Here is a 24,787-nt window from a genome sequence, read left to right as displayed (position 1 = left end):
ATGGTGTATCAGTAACTGGAGAAAGAGATGATGCAGTGAATTTATTGGCAAAAAGCAAAGTGTTCTGTATTGTCCAGATCAATGGTAAATCCACAGAGCTTAAAGTAGACACTGGTTCAAAGTGTAATGTTATATCAGCAGACACATTTGCTAGAGTGAGACCTATTGACCAACTCAATGTGGCCAGCAGTGCGAAACTTGTTGCTTATGGAGGTGAAGAGATTCAAACTGAAGGCTCAATGATGCTTTCATGTTATTTGGCCAAGAACTTTTACAACTTGCTTTTCTATGTAGTCCGAAGACCAGTACAGTCTTTACTGGGTCTCAAAGACAGTCTAAGAATGAATCTGCTTTCTTTTACCAAAGAAGTTCATCAGATAAGTGCATCTGCTAGTTCTAATTTTTCTGAAGCCATTTTCTCAGAATATGCTGATGTTTTCAATGATAGGTTGGGCAAACTTCCAGTAGTACATTCCATGAAGTTAGATCCAGAGGTCCCTCCAGTAGTCAGACAAGCAAGAAAAGTTCTGATAGCTATGCAGGCTAAAGTCAAGGCTCAGTTGGATAAAATGGTACAGCAAGGTGTAATTTGTGCAGTTACAGAACCAATGACTGGGTGTCATCTATGGTAGCAGCTCACAAAAAAGGCTCAGACAAAATCAGAATATATATTGACCCAAGAGATTTGAACAAAGCATTGAAAAGACCATATCATGCAATGAGCACAGTCAAAGAGGTCGCAGCCCTAATACCAAATGCCACTGTTTTTTCTGTCTTGGATGCAAAGAGTTCATTTTGGCAATTGATGCTTGATTGCAAATCCTCATTACTAACTACTTTTGGTATTCCGTTTGGCAGATACAGATTTCTAATGATGCCATTTGGAATAAATTCTGCAAGTGAAGTCTTTCAGCATGCAATGGAGCAAATTTTTTCGGGGCATCCTTGTGCCTTAATAGTAGATGATTTATTGGCTGGAGGTAATGGTGAAGCAGAGCATGACAGAAACCTAAAGAAAGTTCTAGACAGAGCATGTGAAGTGAACTTGAAGCTCAATCTTCTGAAGTGCAAATTCAGACTCCCAAAAGTTACATATGTAGGTCATTAATTTACCAGTACTGGTTTGAGGCCAGACACCACCAGTCATTCTAGAGATGTCAGCACCAGATAATTTTCAAGCTCTACAGCATTTCTTGGGCATGGTCAACTATTTAGGCAAGTTTATACCAGACTTCAGTGAGTTGATAGCACCTTAAAGAGAGCTAACACACAAAAATATTACATGGCCATGGTTAGAACAGCACCAGAAGGCATTTAAAGACCTCAAGCAGAAAATTGCCACCCTACCTACATTAAGATATTATGATGTGAACAAGCCAGTTACTTTTTCCTGTGATGCTTCAAAATTTGGTCTAGGTGCAGTTATACTTCAAGAGGGCAGACCAGTAGCCTATGCATCTAGAAGACTTACCCAAAATGAGATGCTGTATGCTCAAATTGAGAAAGAACTTTTGGCAATAGTATTTGCATGTTCCAAGTTTCATGATTATATTTATGGTCAAGCTGTTCAGATTGAAACTGACCACTACCCTCTAGTTACTATTCTAAAGAAGCCTATGCATTCAGCTCCAGCAAGATTACAAAGAATGATGCTCAAATTGCAAAAGTACAAATTCAAAATGATCTATATGAATGGAAACTACTCTATCTGGCTGATATCTTATCCAGATCACCCAGGAATACAAGGAACAGCTTGACACAGAGAATTTTCACTTTGATGTGATGGCAGTGTATAATTTTTCTACCACTAGGCTTGATGAGTTGAGAAATCAAACAAAGACTGATCCAAGTTTGCAAAAGTTCAATCACTACCTTAATGATGGATGGCCATCAAAACAATCTAGTGTACCACCAGAAGTGCAAACATATTTTCCCTAGAGAGATGAAATGTTGATGGAAGATGAGAGAGATGAAATGTTGATGGAAGATGGCATTATTTTTGAAGGTCCTAAACTTGTTGGTCCTGCTCCCTTACAACATGAGTACATACAGATTTTGCATTGTGGTCACCCAGGTTCCGCATCCACTAAGAGGCGAGTGAGAGAATTAGTATTTTGGCCTTCATTACTAAAGGACATTGCTAAAGTACTATCTTCTTGTTCAGTATGCAGTAGAACTCGACCACACTTGTAAAGAGAACCACTTCAGCTAAATCCAGTTCCTGAACTACCTTGTTCAACAGTAGCCACTGATATCTTCGAGTGGAACAATCAACACTACTTGGTATTGGTAGACTGTTATTCAAATTGGTTTGAGATTGATCTACTACCTAATCTCACATCTGCTACTGTTATTACTAAGCTAAAATGTCATTTCTTAGTCCATGGTAGTCCGCACAAAGTTATTTCTGACAATGGTACTCAGTTTACTAGCCAGTTGTTTCAGAAATTTGCAAGAGAATGGGACTTTGTACACATTACCAGCAGTCCTGAGTATCCTCAGTCGAATGGCCTGAGTGTGCTGTGCAGAGTGTGAACCAACTACTTGAAAGTCAAGACATGATGATTCAGACATTTTTTTTAAATCTGCTTAACCTTAGGAACATACCATGTGATGATATTCTTGGATCTCCTGCTCAATGACCTCTTTCCAGTCAAACAAGAACTATGCTACCTATTACTACCAATCTACTAAAGCCTAAAGCCAAGAATATTAAGAAAATCGAGGGTCAATTATTTAAGAAGCGTTCTATCCAAAAGTCATCGTACAACAAGTCAAGCAAACTTCTTTCTCCATTAAGGGAAGAAGAAATGGTCAGACTTCAAACAGAAAAAGGTTTTGACCACATAGGTCAAGTTATTGGCAAATGTTCTGAATTGAGATCCTACCTTATAGACTCAGAAGGTACGCAGTATGGGCAAAGCCATAAACATCTGTTACCTTTGCCAGAATCATCATCACAACATTGTTATAGCGACTTTGACTCTAAATCTGAGAGAGAAACAAATACAGTTTCCATCCCAGAGTGTGTTCCTACCTCTGATTCCATTCCTGAAGATGCTCCAAATAAATCAAAGATGGAATATTTTTCAGTGACAGCTCCTATAGTTAAGCCAAATTCCCAGTTTTATGTCACACATTATGGACGTGTATCTAAGCCCAGTGTGAAATATGTAGCAACATGGACTTAACTGTGTATATATGTATCATATCTTGTATAAATGCATGACTGATAATTGTCTGTGATATCTAGTCATAGGGGGCTGCATTGTATGGCACACTGATGTCCCACTCACCAGGTTAAACAAGGAGAAAATATTGATCAGTTGTTTATCAGGTGTCAGGATCCACCAAGGTATGCATGTACTCAGGTTGTTGCACCACAGCTTCCAGTATGATTCAGTCATAATCCATGTAGGTGTAAATGACCTGAGATGTATGACCCTAGACTCTATGAAGAGAGACATTATGGAGATCTCAGGCTATGTGTCACAGGCTGGTATGTGCCTAGCATTGATCAGGAGCACTCTGCCTTTACCAAGGATGTCTTTAATAATTGGATTAGTTTTTGGTGTTATTCTAGAGATGGATACAGCACTTGTCAGTGGGGCATGACATGGTTAAGTAACCCTGTTGCTTTTTCAAGGATTCATACATACATACATATATTTCAAGCACAGACAATAATGACCTTCTAGCCTGCCAATATCCAAAATAGTTGTTCCCATAATAACTGGTCTGCTTTTAAAAATGTCTAAACTTGTGCTTGTTTTAATGTACTTTGGTAATCCGTTCCATGCACCAGTTTCTCTCTCAGAGGACAAATTAGTGCACTTCTCATTCCTATAGAATCTTAAACACAGGTTGTCTGATGATTCTCAACTACTTTTTGATAACTCCAAAATTCCCAGAGGTAGTTTCCTCTAAATTCCCTATATACCTGAATAGTCTGTCCTCTTAAGTATCTATATGGCCACTATACAAGTTCAGATATTTTAATCTTTCATAATAATTTACATTTTCACATCCATGGATCTTCTTGGTATATTCTTATAAGGTTTCCATGTTGTTATTCCATACTCATGTTTGGGTCTAATATAACTAACAAACAATGATTTCATAATTTCTGGTTTCCTAGACTTTATAAATCTTTTTATACAACCTATAGTTCTATAACAATCATTAACCAGTTGGTTGATATGATTAGAAAAACTCAAAGCTGGATCTACCCATATACCCAGGTCCTTAAAAAGAATCTATTGTTTCAATCACTGTGTGCTGTATTAAATATTCACCTTTCAATTTATGTATCGCAAATCTCATATGCTTTGTTTTTGATGTATTTATCAGCATATTATTCTCCTGTGACCAAATGGTCAATTTAGTCAAGTTCTTTTGCAGACATGCCCCATCTGTAACACATGTAATCAGTTTACCCAGTTTCAGGTCATCTGCATAGACTGTAGAACAGCTCAAATGAAAAAGATAGATCTGAAAGATACAACCTAAACAAGTAAGGGCCTAAGACAGAGAGCTCTGTGGGACACTCTGACTGTAGCCAATAATTTCACCTGTCTAATTGCTGTATGATACTTGCCATGTCCGATTTGTAAGGCAGGCTGCTATCCATCTTATCAAGAGTACATAAGTACCTATTTGTTCTAATTTATTGACCAGTGTTTTTTGTTATGACTCTATGAAATGCCAATGTTAAGTCTATATAAATTACATCCAAGTGCAATTTTTCATTCATAGCTGTTATTATTTTGCTATAGAACATTCTGTTATAGGTGGTAATGCATGCTGATATTTGATTTCAAGCCCAACCTTTCCACTCCTGACAATAATTTATCAAATATGACCTTCTGCATTATTTTTCCACAACATGAAAGTAAACATATGGGTCTGTAGGAGTCTTGAGTTTGTCCTACTTCCCTTTCCCCGTAAGGACATGTTTAGCAAGTGTGTGTCTCCAATCATGAGAAATCTCTCCATCTTTATAAGACCTAGTAAATAAATTTTATAGTACTGTAAGTTCCTGCCAAAGTGTTTTCAGTTCCTTATTACTAATTCTTTCTCCTCCCTGTGCTTTGTTTGGATCCAGTCTGTGTAATTCTTTTTCAATATAATCTAATCTGATTTCAGTATCTGAGGTTACCTGGATGCCACTAGGGCAACTTATCACTCCTTTTGTGGAGCCAAACTGTTTTGCACAAGATTTTGTAAATATATCTATAATCTGTTGTGTCTGAGAATACATTTTAGAATCTACATTCAGTTTATCAGTTTGTATGTTTTTACTCCTACCATATCTTATGTATCCTATTATGCTCAATATGTTTAGACATTTTCTTCACATTTGTCTTGACCTTGTCTCTCACTGTGCATAATTTGTTTGTCCAACTTGTTTATTTCAGTTTTCAAAGTTGTAGTTTGACCTTTCTTCCACTTCTTATATTTTTGTCTCTTATCTTAATCAAGTATCGTGTTCTTATGGATATATATCCTCCTGATGTTGTATGCCTAGATCCTGATGTTACACATTTTTCTGACTTTTTTTTAATTCAAGCAATTTCTCTTTTAAAACTTTTCGCACTGCTTCTGCATTTTTTCCACTGGAAGAATCACTGCTATTAGTTTTACATGGTGAGTGTTTTGCTTCCATTTAATCTGTTTTAACCTTCTGTGCATTGGTTTAGATTTCAGATTTGCAGATTTATCTAGCAGAAAATTAACCTTTATAATTCCAAGATCACTGCACATCAATGGTGGTAAAACTTGACATGAAGTGACTGTAACTTCTTTAGGAACACAGACAATATCTAGCATGCTCCATTCCCGGATATGGTTATTTACAATCTGAAGCAATTGTTATTCTGAACATACATTGTAAATAATCTCATGTTGTTGAATCAATATTATTCCAATCTGTTTTTGGTAAATGTAAGTCCCCAGTCGCTATTATTCTTCCCTCCCGTGTTTCATGCAAGAAATGTATGAATTCCTATAGGCCATCAGCACTTGACTTTGCTGGTCTATAAAACTCCAACAATTGTTATATGTTCCAAAGTTATTTTTATTGTCACAATTACACAGTGTTATCACTGAACATGTAATAATCACAGATCTCAATATCTTTAATCCCTATCACAACACCTCCATCTAATTTTTTGTTGGAATGTCTGTTACAGTAAAAACATTTATACCCTGACAGAGCTGGTTTCCAGTCATTGTTCTTTAACCATGTTTCACAAATAATAACAACATCGATCTTATAGGAACATAGCAAATTTTCCAATAAAAAGAACTTTATTATTAATGCTCCAAGCATTAACATCCACCAAAGATACGTCTGTAAACTGTTAAATGTTTGACCTGGCAAAAATCCTGCCTTGTGTTTGTCAAATATTGAAAAATATATGCTGCAAGAAATCTCTTCCCTGATCTTGACAAGTGCACACCATCTTGTCTAAACATACGGACCCAAAATTAGGCTTGGATGCTCTATACATTTCCATTTTTTAAAACAAGACATTGTTTTTCATGTAGGTGTTTACCCAAAAAGTCTTTTCATTCATGGTGACGTGATTCTCCTTTCTATATATGATTTGTGAAAAATATGCCCTAACACCTGTACAAGCTATGCCATCTAAGAGGGCTGTAAGTTCCCTACTAAGTCAAAGAGTCTTTGTGGATGAGATAATTTGTACCAACATGAGTAAAAAACAGATCCATACGTTATTTCATTAAGGCATTCTAAGTCCTTTCTCACATCCTCTATTTTTGCGCCTGGCAAGTATAACACTATTCAATATTCATTATGTTCTCTGCAAATGTAAGTATCAGTTCCTCTAATAATTGAATCTCCAATTACAATAATATATTTTCTGACCAGTTCTGAAGAATCTTCATCTTCTAATTCAGTATTATCTGCTCTATCAGTTGGTAGAAAGGAATGATCTTTATCACCACTAGTCTTATTAATCCTAGAATTTTCATTGTTTATTACACTTGCAAGCATACAATTCTCATTCAACTGGATTTGCACATCCACAACTTGAGCCATGGTGTCAACATCTGTCTTTCTCCCCCTTTTTCTTACAGTAATACTCTTCAAACCTTCCATGTTCAGTTTTGATTTCTTCCTTTTCACCTGCCCCTTGACTCTTTTTTTCTACCTTCTCTTTTGAAAAAATGATACTTCCTTCTGTAGCCTGAAGGTTTTCAGGAAGAAAAATGATATAATTTCTTGTAATCACTGTGTTACATAACAAAGCAGTGTCCTTTTATTATGTATCCTCTTTGCTTTATCGACATTAATCAGTTACTTTTTCTTCCTTGTTATTTCTTGTGAACTTCTTCTCCTTTTTTATTTTCTTCTATATACCCTGAATCCCTCCCCCTTCAGGCTTTTCAAAACTGGCTTAAACATTATCCTTCTCATTAGAGTCATTTTTAGGTAATGCAAAACTGACAAACCTTCCAACATAGAAAATCTACCCAAGGAAATCTAAAGGTGCTTCTGCTTGATGCCAAGACCCCAAACAAGAAGCTCCATTCCCTCCAAGCTCTGCTCATACTGTAGAATGTGGACATCTTTGCAGTTACAGACTTGCTTTAAAGCCACAGAGAACACCCCAGGAGTGCAAGCCTTTAGTGCCTTCCACACATTCAGACCAGAAACTGCACAGATAGGGACTAAATGTGGAGATGTCTCAATCTTCATCAATAACAAGTACTCTGCTATGATTGGTAAAATAGTATGATGCACTGGAGTTCCTCTGCATCCGGATTACTATAGACAAAGTCCAATACCATATTCTAGCAATATATAGACCTATTAGAGACAGTCACCATTCAGCCAAACACTGTACTCATGGGGGACTTTTGGAGAACAGTAGCAAAAAGCCTGGTATGGAGGGACAGTGAGAGAGCATTCTGTAGAGCAGTTCATCACGGTGCTTATTCCTGTTAGATAGAAAATGGTGCAAGTAGCCTGGGAGGGACCTTTCACCACTGTGGAAAACGTGAATGTTATCTTCTATATGGAAGAGTTGACAAGTAGGAGGCTGAATCACAGACTCTGTCATGTGAACAAGATGAAGCCCAATCATGGCATAGAGGCCCTGGTAGTTAGTATTTGCAAAAAGTTGCTCTGGAACAGATTCCCCAACCATGTAAAATAAGGTCATCCATATCCACACTCAAGTACAATTTAGATCTATGGATGGATAATAAAAAACTTACACCAATACGGTCCCCTGTATTGCAGAAATCACTAAAAATAGTCAAGAGTTGTGAAGAAGGACATAAAGAAAACAGCAAGGATTATTATAGCTGGTGAATTAATGCTTGATGAAAAAAAGAAAGAAAAGAAAAGAAAGAAAAAGATGTTCTGTTACTTAATGTGGAATGAATAATTTATATTTCAACTCTGTAATGTTTTGTATTACTAAAGTAAAACAGAAACTACTAATTTGACTTTTGACTTCCTTTTCTATGGTGCAGCCAAAGGAGATATGCCTTACTCGTACAGAAAGTATGAATGACTTTTTTGGGGTTGAGGGGTTAGGTGGCACATTTTTCTTGTGACTGAGAAGTTCTGCTGGTGAACATGTTAAGACTGGAATAGAATAAATAAAGAAAAGTTACATCTGCAGACCCATCTCACTGCAGAAGGGAGATGTAGTTAAACATCACACACTGAAAAATCACATCATGAATCACACAAATCTTTTAAGTCAATTATGTACATAATCATCTTTAACAGAAATACAAAAAAGCAATTTTACCATACTCACATATCGCTAAAATCACTACCTCCGAAATCACACAACCTTGGTGGTAAGTAGAAATTACCTTACCCATTCAGTTCCACCATCTTACTGATTACACTGCACATGTTTCCACTAAAATTGAAAGTCCACTAGAAAAGGCAGATTATTCCTGTTTAAAATAACATGGATGTGATCGTGCTCAGGTACCCAGGAAGAAGAACATCAGCTTCACTGTAATAAGACAATGTATAATTAGCTATCACTAACCTGTACATTTAATCTGGTTTAATTTAATTTATTTGACTAGGTGAACTAGTCTTTCTCAAATCAGTTTCAGCTAAGAAGCGACAAACAAGTTCGAGTAAATACTCTCTCTATATGTATGTTGCATGTATGCATATATGTGTGTATGTATGTATGTATATATATATATATATATATATATATATATATATATATGTATATATATAAATATGGATTTATGTGATTTTAGTAAATTTCAAAATATCAAACCTCAAAGTATAAAAATAATATATATATATATATATATATATATATATATATATATATATATTTCTTTTTTTTTTTTTTTTTTGCAGGGGTGGGGGAACTGGTCTTCTGACCCTTTCCAATCACAACTCAGGCTCATACAGCACTATAAATTCTGTTTAGAGTAGTTAAGAAAGTCAACAACAAGTTACAGTCAGTTTACAATGGAGAAGCTTATTTTGGCAGTTTTCAACAAACAGTAGTACAAAATACAAGCTACAAAGATATTAGTGTAAATGCAGGTGCCCTATGTTTTGCATTCTGCTTTGGTTTATTTGTAGCACTGTGTGGATATATATATTCCAATGAGAAAAGCAATGGGAAAAAAATAAAAGGCTTGCTAATGCAGGCATACTAGTACCAAAGCTCAGTTCAGTACAACCAAGAGACCACACATGGAAGCTGTTCTTCCCACAGAAAAGAAATGTAGATTTAGTCTCAAATGAGGAGTGCTTTGCCCTAAGTGTACAGCTTCATCAGATTGATTTTCTACATCCAAAAGGCATTGTATATATACACTCATATCAGAACACTTGAGTAACAATCCTGAATGCAGAGGGAGGGGAATAGAGCTAAACAGTGTAGAGGATTAAACAGGGGGTTTAACTATAATTAGCATGTGTATGTGGACTGGCTTACTCTCATTTAGTCTCCATTCTCCTATACACTCCCCCTCACCAATGAGCATTAACTTCTTTCTACCATGCCATGCCATGCACACAATATAACTCACCAGCAATCATTTCCTCTCCTCTAACTCCAAACTGTTGGTCCTTTTCCTCCTGTTTTCTTCCAAGGCAATAACACCCCTTATGAGACAATCTGAGTGGAGTGTGTTAATCAAGGTGGAATATTTTTGCTCCTAAGAATCTACTTCACCTTCAGACTTATAATGGAGGGCAATGAATGTGAATTTCTCATAATAAAGAAAACCCAGTAACATTTCATTGCCAACTGCTGTACCACCTCCATAACCTCAGCAAACCACATCCCTCATTAGAGAACCTAGCACTATCCTCTTGGGTGACTTCAATACCAGTCCATAAATTGGGGAACGTATACTACCACAAGAAAGTATGCAAATAAATTCCCCAATGAGGGGCTAAAAATTTTAGACTTGGTTCTCACCAACCTAGCCCCCTCTGCTCAGCATCTATAGTTACCAAATCACTAGTCAAATCTGACAACTGCGCAATAACACAGCGTTAAGTGCAAACACCTGAGTTACCCGATAATCCTTCCACCTTCAGAAAATACTCCTAGGCAAATCTACTCTGACTGCTGATCTGATGAAATTCAAACACTCTACTTACCCCAGTGACCCCCACATCACACATGGCCTTTGTGAGAAAGGGAAATGCTGCCAGCCCAGCTATCTGAAATTTTATAAATAATTCTATGTCATTTGTGAATATTAATATGATTTATATAAATGTAATAGAAGGAGCTATCTGGAATTTTGTAAGTAAGTATAAGTCATTTGAGAATATTAATATGATTTATATAGAAGTGTGACAGAATGCGATATTGCCAGCCCAGCTATCTGGAATTTTGTAAGTGGTTATGTGTCATTTGTGAAAGCCAACATGCTTCATGTAAGATGCTTGTGCTACAACTGTATTAGAACTGAATGTTATATACTGAGCTAAAATGTAACCACAGCATGCCCTGCTGGCTTAGAACAGAAATGTATATAAACTATTATCATTGTGTAAATGTATATGTTTTAATAGTGGAAACTAGAACATAGATAGTTAACTTGCAAACCTTCAAGAAAATAGTTGACATTAAATTGTTTTACGATTGTGCTATAAAAGTTATCTTTCAGTTTCAGTCAACAGGAGATAGGATGTCTACACTAGGGGACTCTCTGTGTTGTTTTCTAAGTGTTTTATTGTTTTATGTCTTCCAGCAGTTGCAAATATCTGAAGGCTATGTATTTTCACAAAGAGATGTTAAATGGTGATAGTTTCTGACAATGGGGGTTTAGCTTGGGAACTAAAGTCAAGTGACAAAAGGTGATGTCATCCAAGCTAACCCAGCAGTAATATTTGATATTAATTTAATAACTCTCTGAGAGAGGGGGGCATTTTGCATTTGTCTTTGACCTGACAGCATCAGCTGGTAAACATACACTCACATTGCCTTGCTGTAAGTAAGTTTCTAAGGCAAAGTAACTCTTTTAGATTGAGATAGGAATATAGTAAAATATAGCTTAGATGTTTTCTTTATTTAATGGAGACTGTCCTGCAATGTTGTTTTAAATATTTAATGTGATTTTGAACTCTGATGTAACTGATTACTTACTGAGTATTGTCTTGTTCTTTTATTATTTATTATTAAATACATTTATACCTTTCAATTGTGGGTGGTCTGTTTAGAGATATTTAAGCTCTTAGAATACTTGCATATCTATGTGGTGATACTGTACAGGCCACTCCTAAATAGCCTTGCTCTTGGTCAGACTACCATTTGGATTAATAGTAACATTACACAGCTGGACTGGACACCCTTTGCTAAGGGCCTTAAAGTGGCTGATAAAAGTGGCTGGTGGCAGTCAGAACCACATTATAGTCTGGGCAGAAGGGGGGATAGCTAGTAAACCTATGCCAGCCCTTCCCAGGAGTGTGTGTATGTGTGTGTGTGTGTGTGTGTGTGTGTGTGTGTGTGCGCGCGCACGCGTGCAAGTGTGTGTTTGTATATAAATCAAAGAGTGTGTGTGCCAGCTACTTGGGCAGGGACACAATGCACTAGTTAGACAGAGAGGGTACTGGAGATCTTGGTTTGGCCACTCAGCTGCGATCCCAACCCTATAGCTGTGCCATTGGGGAGTCTGGAGAAAGAGGGAGAAACCAGCCCCAGACTGACTGTGATCTCTGTGTGCTCTTAAGGGAAATTGCACTTTACTGTGAGTACTTGTCATCCTCCCAGTGTGTACATTACCCACTGTTGCAAGTGGTGAGGATTGAGGTTCCTTGATTACTGGACCAGTGCAGGGATGTCACAGCCTTATTCATGGATAAATTATATGCCCAACTCCAGGCCTTGCAGTGAAGCCTTAGTCCCCATAAGGCATAAATACAGTGCCAAATTTAAGAACAAGCTCATTTGATGGAGCCTCAGTATTAACAAAGTATACAATGAGATGAAGAAACTCATCATCCATAAAAGCAAAATTAACATCCCATCATTTAGAGAAAAACTCAAAAAGATCAAAAGGAACTAAGAAACAAAATCAAATCCACCAAAAACAAGTATGAACTGAGAATTGTCAGCCATGCTAAGGATAACCGCAAAGCCATCTTTAGCTATGCCAGGAACTTAAAAAGTAATACCCAACAGTGTTCTAAGTTAATACAAAATAACACAACATACTCATCAGCTGAGAACATAGCCAACATATTAGACAAATTTAGCTCATGCTTTACACCCCTATCTCTGCCTAATTACCCCAGCATATTAGTATTCCTATGCTAACCCCCAATAACTTCTGAGCAAGTGGTCTGTCCAAGGCTAGGAACACTAGCTCCATGAGCCTTGATAAAGTACCAGGTTGTTTTCTTGTCACCATGAAACATTGTCTGGCTGATTGGTTATTAAGTATGTTCAGTCTCAGCCTCTCCATTGGATTTATGCCAAAGGTATGGAGAAAGTGTTGTAGTCATCCCACTCCACAATGGGGGACCCACTGCTCATTGGGGAAACTATAGCCCCATAAGTGTCACAAACATAATCTGTAAGACAGTGAAGTGCATCATTAAGGAACTCATTAACAAAGGCAGTCTTCAGACTCTGGACCCAAAACAGTTTGGATTTATTAAAGACAGATCCTGCCTCCTAAACCTTTTTTAAACAAGTCATAGACACATTGGACTCAGATAAATTAGTTTACAACTCATTCCTGGGCTTGGTCAAAGTCTTTGATACCATTTTACATTCTGGTATCACCGATAGGTTCATAGGTTCAGAGATAAAATTAAATGTAAACATCTTTTTTACTGACCGGATTGCAAACTGGCTCACCAACATAACTCATTCTATTATTGTTGAAGGTGCAGTTTCAGCCAAAAGAGTAGTTACCAGCTGTATACCCCAGGGATCTCTATTGAGACCACTCCTCTTTGATATCTACTTCTCTGATGCCAAGAGTGAAATCAAGGACCTGTGGGTGATGAAATTTGATGATGACTGCAAAAGTGGAAGCTGTCATAAACAGCCCAAATGATCACTGAGGAATATCAAGGTTTAATAGTAAACTCCAAGCTGCAGGTGCTTATAGCATATTTGGTGGTCCATGTTGCACTTTAAACTACTACATTTAACTGATAACAATTCTAATTCATTGTTACTTGCATATATCTGCTTGCAAACATATACAGACAGGTGAAGGAATACGTCGGGTCAAACCATAAGATACAATAAATATACGGCATCATTTAACCACATCATACAAAGTATTTTAGTATACAAAGTATTTTAGGAGTGTGTATATGTCACTTGCTAATTACATATGTTCAGTGATACTAGTTTTTATAACTCTGCATGTTCATCAGCTCTGATTTTGATCACTTATGACATCCATTTCAAAATTTGATAGAAAGTCTGTTTGGTGATATTTCTTACGTTTGTGTGTGTGTGTGTGTGTGTGTGTGTGTGTGTGTGTGTGTGTGTGTGTGTGTGTGTTTGGTGCATGTGTTTTACTGAAACACTAAATTCACAAAGGTTTTGAACTTCTCATCTTGCATCAGTGTCAGTTACATATCACGCTAATAAGACACATCAGACACCTGCTGTTGATAACAATTCATTATTAAATAATTTTACCGAATCCCTAGTTTTAAGAATAAGCACTAGACATGGCTGCAAATTTAACCCCAGAAGTGTCTTGACTGTCAGCACACAAGTCCATCTGACCTCATGAAGAAGTAATTCATTATCAGCTTTTCCTCTCCATATTTTGCTTCATCTTATTATAGTTTCATCATTTAAATTCATGCTTCTTCTCATATCTCAGGAAATTCATGGCTAAAGCCCTGGATAATAAATCTTTGATGAATGTTTTTAAGAAATTCCATAATTATAATTCTAAACATGTGCTTGTCCATATAAAACGCACGCCCCTTGTGTCAAATATCCAATTACCTTTATACTATGATTTTCTTTTTTTTTTTGGTCAGCTTACTGCTGATTTGAGATTGTTTGCTTTCCTCTATGGTTCTCTTGCACTGGGGTATCCCAGCATGTCCCTTCACCAGATTGGTCTCAGCCTTCTGGACAAAATGACATCTCAGGCTATGACTTCCCCTACAGCCAAGAAGAGGAGTGGAGAAGCCACTGACATCACACTATGGCTAAGATGGGCTTTTTACTAAAACACCACCTCCCACAGATATGCAGTGGGTGTGCAATGTTACCAGAAGGAAAATGCCCCCACCTATTTGGTGGCACACCTCACTTTGCCCACCCATTTGCAACAACAACAACAACTTTTCTTTCATGGTCCTGTTATCACCACCATTATAGGGGCATGACCACACTATCTGCACTTCCCCACACCTTCCTCCCTCTAAGTCAGATCCACTAATCAAACTTAGATTACTTGGGTTATAGTTACAGCTTTATCCCTCTGTGCCAGGGGATCTGATGATACCTTTATACTTTGTTCGTTTTTAACATGAATGGTCTGTGAAGAAGCGGATTGAGGAAACACATATTTCCTATTAATTTAATTGAACATGTTACAATGTCCACAAGGCTAAACTATTAACCATGAAGCTGCAATGTCATTTTTTTCTTTATCTTTTTCTCTCCTCTGCATGTTGACCATCAAACCTCCCTAATGGCACATGGGCCCATTCATTTCCTGGTGGTGAGGTTCATCCTCAGATCTAGTAGAGGGGGAGCCTGGGGTGTCATTATTTGGGTAGACATCAGTGACACTTGTGCTCTCACTGTCATCATGGCAATGTAAGTATTTTTAATGTAGGGCCCAAACCCCTTCTCTGGTGTTGATGTGCACACTTGTGTCCTCACAGGGACCTTAGGTAGCCACAGTGCGTTCTCCTTACTATTCCAGCTCCTGCTTTATGTGCCCTTTGGCCTCTGTCTCAGCAGTGGAGCAGTATAATAGCTAGCTGGTAGCTACCTTCCACCCTTCCTTATGATATGCACCACCTGTCCTCCCTGTCAGCGCTATCAGTGGCCAAACCACTAATTTAACCAGGACCAAAAGGCTGTAGTCAGGGCTTTATTCCTGTAGACCATTGAGCTGGCAGAGCCTGTTATTTCATTTCTAATTTCTCATAGGTTTGTGCATGATTACATTTTTAGTGTTATCAGACCTAATTTAATTAAAATGTTTTTGTCCTGGTACGCAATTGCTAATCTTATTATAATTTAATTAAAAAAAGCAAGTTCTTATGATAAATAAAATAGATTTTGTACAGTGAAACACTGTATTTAGTAATGCACCTATTAACTTGCTCTAGGCTAGATAGTCTATCTAATGCCATAACACACATTCAGATAAAATGATGGAAGGGTCCCTCATTCACAAGAGCCTAAATCAATGTTGTTAACTGATCATTTATATACCTACCATCTGTCAAGAAGTGTGATGTAGTCCTGTGAAAAATGTCAGACATAAACCTTTAAGACTGAAAATGTATCTTCTTTCTGCTGATACGGTCTGATACATAATCTATGTTCATAACCATCTTTAATCATGCTGTAGCCTAGGAATATAAAAGATGAATTATTACACTCCTTATTAAACCTACACTGTTCTTTGAGTGCTTACACCAGTGATGTAGAAGGATAAAGACATGAATATGGCATGGGGGACCCTGAGGATAGATATACCTGTTCAGGCATGTGGAGGGGAGGGGGTATATGCTGTTTGGATAGTACAATGTGCTCTAGTGAAGACCGGGACTCAGAGTGGGGTAGCTTATCAAACTAGGCATGTAGGAGGATTAGGAGGTGGGTAACTTTAAGAACCATGGGCATTCACATCTGCCAATCATCATTGCCTGTAGAACTGAAGCATGCTATGACTGGAGGCTATGGAGCGTTAACCTGCCACCATGTACACATTGGCTGCCAGTGGTATATCTTTTGCCCCTGTACGATTCCTCATTCCCCAAACATCACAAAAGAGCTACATATGACTGACTCCCTGGCCTACATGGTGCTAGGGACAAATAGAGACAGCCTGGCAGGAGCATTGTGGATATCCAGGGCTGTATAGACATGCTAAATGTGAGAACAGCCAGAGGGTTAATCATTGCCAGGAGAGGAGGGGGGATACAATTTCACTGTACACTTCCATGCAGAGTTTAGATCCTCATAACTGAAGAAATGACCCTTCCAATTTGTGTACAAATCAAAATATACTATGTAAAACTTTAAAAAAATAAAAACTGAACTAAAATAAAATGTTTTCACACCCCTAGCAAAAACATAATGTTTTCCATTTCAGTTTAAATAATTGGCACTATACTTTACTGAAACAGTACTGAAACATTGATGTACCCCTATGCTGAATGCGAAACCTAGTTCTTCCAACAAAACTTCCCTTGATGTTTTTAACCATTTATCATGTGCAATAATAGTATGTAAACAACATGTATATGTACTAAAATATCTTAGTCAAACAAAATTCCTACAGAGCAATGTGTTTGAGAAAATGTCCAGTATACTGCAAATAAAATAACCTGAAGTCACATAATATGCAGGTCAAAAAACTAGATAACATTTCAGTGTGATACCCATGTCTATAAAAACAAGTCACAATGAAGGATGCTCTTATGATTCTTCAGTAAACCATCAATTACAGGATTTACTGGGAAAGCCCTGTAATCTGTGTTGTATTGGACAAATAACTAGACAGGTCCATGTTCAGGGGCAGGAACACATTTGAGACATTAGACATGCCACTAATACATGCCCTGCAGCAATGCATTTTACTGCAACTCATAATCATAACCCTGATTTGTTGATGTCTTTTTTAATTATGCGCCACTGTTTTAATTTTGAATGTTCTTTAATCATTAGATATTCTACTAAAAATATGCTCTGTTCATACTTATATATACACTTTATAGACACATTAACTTAACAATGAACTTAGTATGAAATACTGGTTTTAATCTTTTCCTACTTAATCATTTACTTCTGTGTTAATACAACTCTTGAATTATTCAGATGGTAAGATTCTTATTGGCTTATCTTATCATTCAGCCTTACTAGCTGCCTCTGGATGTGACAGTACTTAATAGTCTGGATGCCCTGCCGGCCACATGCTGAACACAGCAAGGCTGAGGTACAGGTGTACTCTTCATGTAATTAAATAATACTTTGCTTTTCCTATTACCTCTATAACACACTAAGTACGTACATGGTTATAGCTGGCTGTAGCAAATGCAAAAATAATCTAACAGCACCAGTTCACAGTTCAGGGAGTATCAACATCAGTAAAATATCTCATACTGGATATATGAGCAAAAATACGTAGCAATGTAACGTATTATATAGTAGCCTTTTAAATTGTTAGCAGGTTACTCTAACACCACTACAATGGACACACTGGCAACATTACATACTACAACAGCAATAATAAGGCACAGCTGTATCATCAGAGACCAAAAACAGATAACAAACATTCAACTTACTGCCATGCACACCATGCCGAAGGAGAGGTGAATATGATTCAAAAATGGTGCCGGTCAGTGTGAACTCCTGTTTGTAGAGTTTCATAAAGGTGGGAGAGGATATCACAGCCTAGGTAACAGTAAGCAAAGGTGAAGGAAGAAAGGGGAACGGGGAGGGACTACTGGAACAGAGGAGGTGGCCAGGATAGACCTGCGAACTGTATGTTTCCCAGCTGGGGGCAGGGCAAGATGAAAGAAAAAAAAAAACAATCAGGTATTTTAGATGGAGGCAATGCTAGATGAAGGGGATCTTGATACTAATGTAGGAGATTAGACTACTCAGGTCTAACTTAAGGGGTTCTTGTATGGGCGACTTTCAATAATTCAGGTATTACACAGGTTTATATTGAGAGGAAAGCTGTAGTTCAGCTAAGGAGAAACAATACAGTTGTACTGACTTGCGTGTTAAAAGCATCCAAAATATGTAGAAGAGTATATGCCCTGAGTTATATCTTTTACATTATTTAATACTTTATTTACAGTTGGCATACTTTCCCTAAGTAAAATTCAAGAATCACTTAGCAGCCTTTTTTTAAACTACAATTCCTCTTCTTTTATATGTTTGGCTAATGGCACTATTTTTCATTTTCTGACTCAGCTCAAGAGAATAGAGCGGATAGAAGATAGTAACAAAACTGAAATTTTCAAATGGATGCAGGCATGTTGATAAATAATTAGGAATGTTTTATTTTAGAAGCCAGATAACAGCTCTGTAACTAAGCATACACTTATAATTCAAAGAAATACAACTACACAAAAACTGTTAGCATTTAAATTGCATGACAGGTTACATAAAATGCATATGCAGGAAATATTTTATGTATACAGTATATGGAATTAGATGTACAGGGGAGGAACAGCAGAAGGGAAGGAAAAGTTAAGTTAGGCTGAAAGAAGTATGGGAAAGATGAGAAAGGAGAGGGTGACTGGGAGGCTTCATAGGTAGAATAACAGAGGATAGTACAAAGAAAGTGAGAGCCTAGACAGAGGAGAATAGGCTTATTTGTGCTACTTATTGTATAGTACTTACAGCAGGCTTCACAGTTCAAGCTTTTTAAGTTAGTTAAAGAAGGATTGATAGGAAAAGAGCAGTCAAATTTTTGTGGGAATGATTCTCATATGGGGGGCAAATGTTGATAAACTGTGATCAGAACTGTCAAGTCTGTTCCTAGGGGTAGGTAAGGAGGGGTTTCATGAGATTATGATCTTAGAATATAAGTACTGTATCTTAGCAATCCTAAATAGAATTTGATTTTAACTCCATTAGCTTAACAACAATTCATCACCTGAAAATATAGATCTCAACATAATCTTGTAAAAATAAATAAGAATCAGAAACTGCTTCATAAATATTCCCAAATTATGTGTACATAAAATGTGTACCCTCTTCTTGTGTACATTTTTAATCTTTAATTACATATTAAACACACAGTTCAGAAACATTTGTCCACTATTGATTTTGATGCCCCTAATTCATCAGATGCCCTCACTGCCCTTGTCATTTTATCTTTCCGTACAATGATGTTACTCATTTGTAGATCCTTTGTGTGAAACACCGTGCCCTGAAATATTCACACTGACACCTTGCAGGGACACTCATCACATCTACATTTTCACCTAATTCAAGCTTAGTTAATATAAACATATAAGCACAGTCTAACATAATTTTCCTGAAGACAGGAAATGTGTATTTAAAAAAACGGATGCATTCCCTGCACCATCTTCCTTGTAAATATGCCATTTCAATGTTCTGTACACTTGTATCATTTCATGCAGTCTACTCTGTTCATCCACAACCGTAGATATACCGTTTGAATTGTTCATTCTAATAATATATCCCACAATAAATTGGATGTAATTATACTGCTATTTTTAACAAAGAAGCAATTGTCCAACTCATATAAGTCATTATTCCTAGCAGTTTCCCTTAATTCATCATAATTTCTGACTGTCAAAACAGTGAGTGCCGGAGTTTATTGTGAATTTCAATTAGTTGATTGTTCATCATGTGATGAATGGTTTCTATTTACATGGGATGTTGGAGGTTTAATTTTTATGTATGTGTTATGATGGATTAAAGACCTGCACAGAGGTCTGATATTTATCATATATCACATTAATGTATGTGTTATGATGGATTAAAGACCTGCACAGAGGTCTGATATTTATCATATATCACATTAATGTATGTGTTATGATGGATTAAAGACCTGCACAGAGGTCTGATATTTATCATATATCACATTAATGTATGTGTTATGATGGATTAAAGACCTGCACAGAGGTTTGATATTTATCATATATCACATTAATGTATGTGTTATGATGGATTAAAGACCTGCACAGAGGTCTGATATACCTGCACAGAAGTCTGATATTTATCATATATCGCATTAATGTATGTGCTATGATGGATTAAAGACCTGCACAGAGGTCTGATATTTATCATATATTGCATTAATGTATGTGCTATGATGGATTAAAGACCTGCATAGAGGTCTGATATTTATCATATGTCGCATTAATGTATGTGCTATGAGGGATTAAAGACCTGTATAGAGGTCTGATATTTATCATATGTCGCATTAATGTATGTGATATGATGGATTAAAGACCTGCATAGAGGTCTGATATTTATCATATATCGCATTAATGTATGTGCTATGATGGATTAAAGACCTGCATAGAGGTCTGATATTTATCATATATCGCATTAATGTATGTGTTATGATGGATTAAAGACCTGCATAGAGGTCTGATATTTAACATCTATCGCATTAATGTATGTGTTATGATGGATTAAAGACCTGCATAGAGGTCCGATATTTATCATAAATCGCATTAATGTATGTGTTATGATGGATTAAAGACCTGCATAGAGGTCTGATATGTATCATATATCACATTAATGTATGTGTTATGATGGATTAAAGACCTGCATAGAGGTCTGATAGCATTATTATTTTCTAGTCTTTAGACACAGCAATTCCAAGTCTACAAGCTGCCAGTGAAATAAATGGGTAGGTCACTATTTGGGATCTGAAGCCTGTCCTCTCTCTTTCTCTCTGTCACCAGAGGGGAATGGTTAGTGTCAAGAGGAACGAATAAATAGGCTGTAGGTGTCTCAGCTGGCCCAGGGATGCCTGGCTGTTGCCCAAAATGAAATCAATAGACCAAGCAGGTGAAGGTAAAGGAGCCACTGGACAGGTATCAAGGAGGACGGGGAATCAAGGACAGCACACATACGCCAACCATGACTATGCACAAGTACAAAGTGGTTTGAAATGTCTTGTATTCATGAAAGTGCAACCCAGCCAACCAAGCAGGAAGTAGCAAGACGAAATAGAAATTCTTCCAGGATGATGACCCCCTGCTTAGTCAAGCTTGTCAACTACTGCCAACAAAGCAATATGGGATTCAGTAATGAAAATACCCTCTGAAAAGAGGAGACCAGCATAAAATATGATTTGTAATGGTACAGGGATAGCTAATAGGGGAAACACAAGGGTTGTTGTTAGCCATGATTAAATTAGATGGTCACAGGGAATAAAGCCCAGATTAAAATCTAATAATATTTTCATAGAGCAATAAAATGTCAGTACTGATGAGAACTACTTTGTCTGTATTTCAAGATTTCATTGCAGTTTGTGTTTAGGGGAACAGCAACCACATGGAGACGTTAGGAGTTTTTGCTAGCAATTTATTGATTTTGTTCTCTTTAGGTCTCTACTAGAAAATTGTGTTTCAATACAAATGTTTTTGAGGAATGGTCATAACAACTTGAGATGTATGACAGTTGTTATTGGAAGCCAAATTCACTGTAGATCAGTTTCTCAAGAATTCTGCAATTAACTATAGTGTCTGGACAAATAAATTAGCTAAGCCCACAAAAGAATGAGAAACAATGGAAAAATTGCATACAATGGACAATGTCCCCAAAAATGTTATGATGGATTTCCCCACCACTTTTACTTAATATTCCTACCTGAAGGCTGGAGTTACTACTGGGTAGTGGTAGACAAGTTCTCAGCATTGTCTCTCTTCAGTCTCCCTACCAGGCAACTAACTGTATAGCAGAAATCTCACATAAATGTTATTTAGGGGACTGAATTTCTAATTGTCATAGTACCATATATTATTTATGTTCATTCTCTGACTGTTCTTGCACATGCTGTTTTCTGAAGTTGTTCATCATGTCTGTCTGCTTTCATGTACAGAATACATATACAGCTTTGTTATATTATCTCTGTGCAGCTCCTGGTAGGAGACCTGGCCTGTTTTACAGCATACCCTCTACAGGTTAATGTAGGTCAAGGGAAGCGACAGCACTTTCACCATGACTTTTCTCATTCTGTTTGTTCAGGTGTATTTCACATCATGCCTGCTGCCTTGGTTACTTAAAAGTAGCTGCTGATTTTAGGTACAGCATCTCTGTGGAACTTTAAATGGTGACATGTATAAAAATTAACTACAACCAAAAAATAAATAAGCTCACTGCAACAAGGGCATAAAACGTTAAAATCCACCTTTATTAATGAACCCTATACGCCCTTGTTTCAGTGCGCTTTTTTATTTTATTATTTTTTTTGTTTTGTTTCTATCACTGTGGAAGTTCTCTGCAGGAATCTAGGACACATTCTCTCTCTCACTTCAGCTGCCTTTATCAGGACTGTATGCAGTGCACTGTACATTTGTGTTTTTGCTGACAGAGCTTCTAAGGCTGCTCACAGTACTACAGATTAGCACACACAGAGTGCAAAAGTGGCCTGTTTCTTCCTTGGAGTAATGCTTCTCCTTATATATCAGACAGTCCTGAGAGCCCTGCTTTTTTGACTTCAGGGATTGCTTGCCTTCTTTAACATAATTTGGAATTATGGCCTCCCTACTTTTCTTTCCATTCTGCTTGTTCTCAACATCCAGTTATATGATTTGTACCTCCCTGGACAGATGATGGTGGGATCTAGGGCACTTTATAATTGGACCAGTGGTCACGGAACCATTGATCATATCCCAGGAACTGAAGGACCCTCCATATCAAAAATTTAACACAAAAATAAAATAAAGCATGAAGTGAAGTCTGTACAAGTGTTTTCACGGGGGGAAACCCCCTGTATCTCCCATGTGCTTGAAGGATTTTATGACTCCGCATACTCTGTTACTAATGTATATATTAACTCTCTTATTACACAGCTGTGGAGAAAGGAACAGCCCAAATCATGTAAAAAAGATGGCATACTCTATTTCATGGTTGTATGATTTTCAGCAAATATTGTACATCAATAGCTTTGTCTCCACTCACCAAAATATATTAGAGTAGCTATCTCCATTTTCAAATGGGGTATTCAGTGAATGGGTGGGGTATTCAGTGAATGGGACTTGAGAATGGCCCATCAATAGAAAACCTCAGAAAGGCATTTCAAAGCCTTCTTAATTAACTTTTGATACGTTTAAATACTAACAATTAGCAAATAGTTGTCTGTAGGCATTGTATTAAGCACTGTCAAAAGTAACAGTATGGCTCTGTAATATCCATGGTATTCATGACAAGCCTTAGAATATTATTTATTTATTTATTTATTTATTTATTTATTTATTTATTTATTTATTTATTTATTTATTATCTCTTAATTCAGCTAATTTCACTTAACAAAAACTCATTTATAGCAGTGTCAATCTCCATAGTATAAACATTGTTACAAATTATTGTTTTATTTTAGCAGCCAACCAACTAACAACATTCTTTTGATGATATGGGTGAAAAATAGAATACCTGCTGAAAGCTTGTACTAACAAAGGCAAAACACACACATTCTACCCACAAGGCTCCTGAAACATGAGCTCTGGGTCTGAAAGGCTGCTATTTCAATCACTGCATCATGATGGTACCCCTTGTAGTGCAATATAAACATGTACAGGTTGAGAACGGCAAAAAAAATGACTGCATGACAGAAAGGGTTAATTGTACCATTAAAGGTTTTTAAATATTTCCGTTCAAAAGATAAACGTTCTGACTTCATAGGCCCTTAGCACCAAAATCATTTTTATTCCTTTTTTATATGCAAAATGTTTATACTTCACTGACAATAATCTGCTGTACTGTACAGTTTATGCTCTCAATAACTACAACAAGCTAAATACCTGGAATTCCTTAGTGATAATCTTACTAATAATGTTGTCATGGCAATGAGAAAATGTCAACATTATTGATATTTTCACACATACTAAGGGCTGACATCAACAGAGATCATTCATTATTGTTGCTACTTCTGCTATTAGCATTATGATGATGATGATGATGATTATTATTGTTATTATCATTATTATTGCTAATACTGTCTTTTAATTCTGCATTCCTCTACATTATTGTCCTCCATTTTGTGCTCTATGATAACTTAAGAACTGAGCAAGTTCAGAGATGATCCACTAGGCAGGTACACAGATTAAGAGACGGGTGCTAAGCAGACAGTTTAGTTAGAATGGCTCTGCACTCTCTTGGCACTAAAAGATTAAGAGATGCTCTGTGTCTGACCTTTAAAGCTTTTATTGATCCAGTGCTCTTTGAATAGCTGCACATAAAGCCTATAACTATGAATGTTGAGTACAGGTCACATAAAATGCACCTAGTTTTCAACAGAGCAGTACATCTGGAAGGAGAAAAAAGAACACATTTTTATCTCACTTCTTATTTTTTTTTTGATTTAACACTGAGAATTCCTATTCTCCAGAATAATTTTCTATCCTCTTTATTTA

At 36.8% G+C, this 24,787-nt stretch overlaps 1 protein-coding gene across 3 annotated transcripts in view; it reads left to right on the top strand.

Moving 5' to 3' along the window:
* Window positions 1-24,787, top strand: part of EGF (epidermal growth factor) — a 1,284,649-nt gene that overhangs the window by 1,258,719 nt on the left and 1,143 nt on the right. The gene's annotated exons all lie outside the window — the stretch shown is intronic.

The sequence above is a fragment of the Protopterus annectens genome, chromosome 2.part0, assembly GCF_019279795.1.
Source record: "Protopterus annectens isolate FY-2018-M chromosome 2.part0, PAN1.0, whole genome shotgun sequence".
Classification (NCBI taxonomy): Eukaryota; Metazoa; Chordata; order Ceratodontiformes; family Protopteridae; genus Protopterus; species Protopterus annectens.
The sequence above is the reverse complement of the archived record's forward strand: the minus strand, read 5'-3'. Positions and strand labels throughout refer to the sequence as shown.